This window comes from Otolemur garnettii, unplaced genomic scaffold (assembly GCF_000181295.1).
Source record: "Otolemur garnettii isolate 467f Iridium unplaced genomic scaffold, OtoGar3 scaffold00084, whole genome shotgun sequence".
NCBI classification, from domain to species: domain Eukaryota; kingdom Metazoa; phylum Chordata; class Mammalia; order Primates; family Galagidae; genus Otolemur; species Otolemur garnettii.
The window spans coordinates 641,517-647,530 of NW_003852479.1; positions in this window are offsets into that span (position 1 = coordinate 641,517).

Genomic DNA, 6,014 nt, shown 5'->3' on the forward strand with positions numbered 1-6,014 from the left:
TTTTTTTTTTTTTTTTGCTTTTTAAAATTTATATGGGGGAAAAACTCCATATTTGAAAATATCGTTTCAGTGTTTTTAAATTCTTGTAGATCAAATAAAATACATATATATGGACAGGAGCCATATCCTGGATTTAAAGAGATGAGAAACAAGCTGACCTAAAGTTACTATTTTACAGACAAAGACTGTATCTACTGGAAGAATGTTTCAGAAGCTCCTGCTTTATACGTTCCAGATGCCAGACAACCAATGCATGTTTCCTATAGAGGGGCCAGGCCTGACCCTGCTTCCATCATCAGGCAGATTCAGGATGGAAAGTCTTCTCATCAAGGGGTCTCATTCACACAGACGGAACTAGTTAAAACTTCCAAGACAGACAGACATTCCCTGTATCTATAATCACTTTCCTGTGGGCACACAAGGGCCTGCATTTTGATTCCCTTTTTAACCAGCTGCAAATACATAAATAGAGAAATGGAAGCCCACAGGAAAGGGTTATCTGTCCGCAGGCTAAACTCGTCATCATAAAGGCTAGCAAAGCTGGCACTGTCTCATTACCTCAGCCAGGTCAGCAACTGGAAGGTTCAAAAGACATGTGCTCGACTTTTAACCTCGACTCCTCTTCCTTCCTCGGTGTTTATTGCTTTACTCAGCATGACCGCTCATGTGAAAAGGGAGTCACTGTCCTGTAACCACGATATCAGGACAATTGTAAATGCAGAATTACATAGCAGAGGATGCCTTTGGAATTGTTGGAAAATGAAAAATGATGACATTTTTAGCCTCTTCTAAGTCCGTTTACTTTCTGCTATTTCTACCATATGGATTGTTCTTAAGGCTACTATTTTGGACCTACTATTTTGGTCTTTTGGGTAACATTTATTGCATCCTAAGTTTTGACTTGGAAACTACATTTTTTAATCAATTAAAATAGCAAACAGAATGATTTCATTAATTATGTACATTACTCATTGTATAAAATTTAGCTTAACATCTTACTATGTGGCTGTATTTTCCCAGAAAAGTATTGGTAATAAAATGTTGAGCAAGACCCTAAATCAGTAGGTCAACCCGAGAGGAAGAAAACTGATCATTAACAACAGCCAGTGTAAGAACAGTTCATGACTCTGTTTTAGGCTACTAAGACCATGGACATTTCCATCTGCCTTTTAATAAGAATGCACACATTTAATATTAGCAATTCTTCAAAGACAAGAATTGGATATTTTGTAAAAAGCAAAATTAAGGCATTTCTATACACATTTTGACCCTCTTCATGTTATGCATTCAGTAAGGCTGAATATCTGAAAACGAAGAGTTCATTGTCACCTTCCTTCTGACAGAGAATTGGGAAGTCATTGGGAAGCAGCGTCTATTAATTCAGTCCCTTTGCATATGACAACTATAAATTCTGGGTAACAGTGAACAACTAACTAAAGACATCGGAGAGGAAAGGCAGACAGAACCTGGGGTTACAACAGGAAGTAGGAAATGTCACTGAAGGGATTTCCCATTTTTAAAGAAGGTTGCCTTGAGGCTGCCCCCAGGAAGGGTAGCCAAACTCCTGTGTACAGAATCCCACAATTTTACTGGCTTGAGGAATGAGAGGACAGACTTCAGAGGGAGTAAAACAGCTAGGAAGTAAATAGAAAAATTCTGGAAAGGGGAGAGCAAGAGATGGGGAGACCAGATTCTACGCATAATCTCTGCCCAAATCTCTAGAGCAGCGGTTCTCAACCTGTGGGCCGCGACCCTTTTTTAACAATGAAAATACGTTGCGGCACTAGGAAGGTTGAGAACCACTGCTCTAGATGAACCCTAAACCACATGTCCTGGGGAGGGCGCTAAGCAGTCCAGGCAAGGTGAGGGAAGTGAGCAATGATAGTCCCCACCCACTGCAGGGGACACAAAATAACAAGAGTCAGCAATTTCAGAGGAATGGGGCCAGAACTGGGTCATATGCCCTTGTTCTAAGTGCAGCTGAACTAGGATAGTGATAATTTGCCATTTTGAGTCTCTTTAGTGAAAACCAGGCCCTACCAGAAAGGAAGCAGAGGTCTGGAAAACAGGTAGGTTACCTAGAGCAGCGGTTCTCAACCTGTGGGTCACGACCCCGTTTAACAATGAAAATACATTGTGGCATTAGGAAGGTTGAGAACCGCTGCCCTAGAGAGCGTGCCACATTAGGTAAACGGATAGAGTCTGGTTGGGCAACAAAATATAAGTCTGTTGAGTTGGACCAAGAACCAAAATTTTCACTTGCAATCTGGTAGTCTTCCCTGATGTATATTTTAAAAATGTTATATTGTGAAAATAATTTTCATAGACAAAAATTGATCTTGAGTTCCCGTTACTTGCCTTCAGTAATTAGCAACATTTTGCCAAATATTCTTTTCTTCTGCTTTTTAAATTTTATTTTCCCTAACTTTGAATTGTGTCCATTTAAAGTATACAGAAAAAAGGAAAGAACAGTATGGTAGACAGCCATACATCTTTCCTAGATTTACTGAATGTTAATCTTTTGAAATATTTGCTTTAACTCACCCAAAAAATAAAATATGTATACCTGTATGAAATATTTGGAAGTAAGTTGTAGACATCATTGTACTTTAGCACTGTATCAGCTGACTTTTGCCATAAAACAAATCATTTGGTGTTTGAAAATATAAAATTACAGTTGACCCTTGAATGAGTGGAGTCTAGAAGCAGCAACCCCCCTCAGCCAAAATTATACCTGCAACTTCTTGTCCCCCCAAAGCATAACTACTAATAGCATACTATTGACTGGAAGTCTAACTGATAACATAGTCAAATATTTTGTATATATGTAGTATATACTATATTCTTACAATTCCTGCACAATTCAAACTCATATTGTTGAAGGATCAATTGTATTTTTAAAATGTTGTTATGATTCTGTGAGTTAGTGATCTGAGCAGGGCTTTACTGTGATGCTATTTTTTCTCTGCTCCATGTGGGTTGGGATGGCTTTGGGCAGCATTTGTTCTGAGCTGGCAGGTTGGCTGAGAGATGTCGGGTTCTCAGTGGCCTCGATCATATATCTGGCAGTTGATTAGAACAGTGTTTTTCAACCTTTCTTATCTCACTGCACACTTGAACTTATAGTTAAACTTCCACAGCACACTTAAATTATGTTGATCCAAAAAAAGAGTAAAAAGTAGAATATACTTAACTGTGCTTTGAACTTCTTTTGAAAATAATTTAATTAATGATCTTTAAAATTTTTTGGCAGCACCTTTAAGATCCTCTTAGGGAACACAAGTTGAAGACCACTGGACTAGAGCCTTAGTTCTCCTCCTGTAGCCCGGTGGGTTGTGCTTTGCCTCCCACATGGCTGTCCCAGGGTAGGGTTCAAAGAGGACGCAGGCAGTCTCCGCACCATCTCCTGATGCTGAGGCCCAGAAGTCGTTCACTACCATTTCTACCAAATTCTATTAGTCAAAGCACACAAAAGACTAGATGAGATTCAACAAATGAACTTTTTTCCACTATAGAATCCCTGAAAGACTCCAGGGTCTGCCTAATACTAGGGGTTCAGGCCCAGCACGGTAAGGGGATGGACTGAGATCAGCACACGAGGTAGACGCCTAGTTCTGCTTCCGCGCACCCAGTGAGCCTCCAGGCAATCCCAGGCTTACTTCTGGAGAAACTAAAGAGGCAGGTGCATTCAATCAGCAGGGGATTTTATTTTAGTTCATAGGTTGGGGGCCAAGTCCCACAGGACAGCCTCCTCTTCAGACACCATCCACACCCAAGTGCGGTGTCCTGGCTACTCATACTACAAATTCAGGGGTTCCCACAACATTCCCTCAGGCTTGATAATTTGCTAGAGTGACTCACAGAACTCAGAAAAAGATATTTCTTATTTTTACCAGTTTATTATAATAATAGAAACAACAATATATTCCATAACTCAAGTAGTATATCTGCATGGTAATTTTTTACATTCCAACATTTCCAAATACTGTGCTTACACATCTTTTCTCTATATACTGATTACTAACCTCATATTAAGTCAGACTTATTTTTTTTTTACTTCTTTTATTTCCTTGAAGTAATTAGAATTTTCAGTAGTTTTCATTGATGACTAGAAGTTCAAAAGGAGATTTAATTTTCAACTGGCTTATTGGCAGGAAGTTTGCCGAATGTGTCTAATTTCTGTATCAAAGAAATAATTGCAATGTTGTTTTTCTCTTTGTTAATGTGCCAGAAATTTGTCATTTTTGTACTTAAGAAATTTTTGGAAGTTCCTTATAGATTTTTTGCTTCTCTTTATTCACATTCTAGTTTTATTGATTTTTGAATTCATGTCAGTGAAAATATGTTTTTATTCATTCAACCCATTCATTCACCCATTCAACCCTGAATTATCTCTCCACCCTCAAGTTTATACGTTCTAGTCCCTCAGAATGTGACTGTATTTACTGTATTTGGAGATACAGACTGTGAAGAGATTACTAAATTAAAATGGGGTCATTAGGGTGAGTCTTAAATCCAGTCTGGCTGGTGTCCTTAGAAGAAGAGAAGATTGGGGGGGCAGGGAGAGAGAGAGAGAGAGAGAGAGAAAGCACACAATCAGACATTTACATACACAGAGGAAAGACTGTGAGGACACAGTGAGAAGCAGTCATCTATAGGCCAAAGAGAGAGGCCTCAGAACAAACTACACTTGCCAGAACCTTGATCTTGATCTTCTAGCCTCCAGAGCTTCAAGAAAAATAAATTTCTGCTGTTTAAGCCACCTAGTCTCTGGTATTTGGTTATGGCAGTCCCAGCAAACTAATACAGTCCGTACTGCCCATCCATCTACGTAATTATTTCCTCTGTAGTACTGCGATTGAACTTGGAGTCCAGAGAGTCTTCACATTGTGAAAATGAAGATTTCCCCTGCAGATCATTGTAAGAACATGGTCATGTCTAGAACTTGTGCTCCTGACTGTGACTTCTCTAGCAACCTTCAGGCAGATGGTTGCAGAGTTTTATTTCGAAATTTGTCAAGGAAATTCAGGGTTTTGACTGTATTCCCCATTTGAATAAATTCATGGGTTTTATTGCATTCCCGACCTGTATTCCATTCAGAAAGTAAATGAATAGCTTCTCCTAAAAGTTGGTAAAAGACGTTGACAGATTGATGGTCAACATCTAGTGATAGCCCTTTATGAGACGTGAATGAGTGATGCCAACCTCACCCTGCTTTGAATATTCTATGATCTATTAAGAAAAGTCTGCTAATTTCCTCAGCCTTGGACAGCATTTCCTGGCATGTGACAGGCAGACACTCTGTACTTGGACGTACTGTGAGTGATGGTAGCAAAGACAGCTTTATCTGCATATGGTCATTCCTTCATGGCCAATACTTACTCTACCTAGTGTCCACTAGCTTTCTGCAGCTCTCTATTCTCTATGCTCTTTGGTTCCACATATTGTGACAACAATTTAAGATTAGGACTCTAGGCTCGGTGCCCATAGCACAGTGGTTACAGTGCCAGCCACATACACCGAGGCTGGTGGGTTCGAACCCAGTCTGGGCCAGCTAAACAACAATGACAACTGCAACAACTGTGACATAGTGAGATTCTGTCTCAGGAAAAAAAAAAAGATTAGGACTCTAAACAGGTTAAAATTTAGCCTTGAATGTGATTATCAATGCTAACTCACTACTCAGGTAGCTACTAATAATATCTCACTTCTCTGGTCCTACAAAACCAAAAACCTTTGCTAATTTCTCACGCAAAAGTGTATCTCATCACTTAATGGCGAGTAAGATGCATCTTAACTTTTATATATGAATAAGTATCTCAGGAAAACAAAAGTCTGAAATTTTTAGGCCTTGCTTTGTTTTTTTAAATTCTATTTATTTATTTATTTTTAGAGACAGAGTCTCTAAAAGAGAGACATGGCATCACAGCTCACAGCAACCTCTAGCTCTTGGGGCATTGTTTTGTTGTTTGTTTGCTTGGTTTTGGTGGAAAAGAGGGGATAAGAGAGAATGT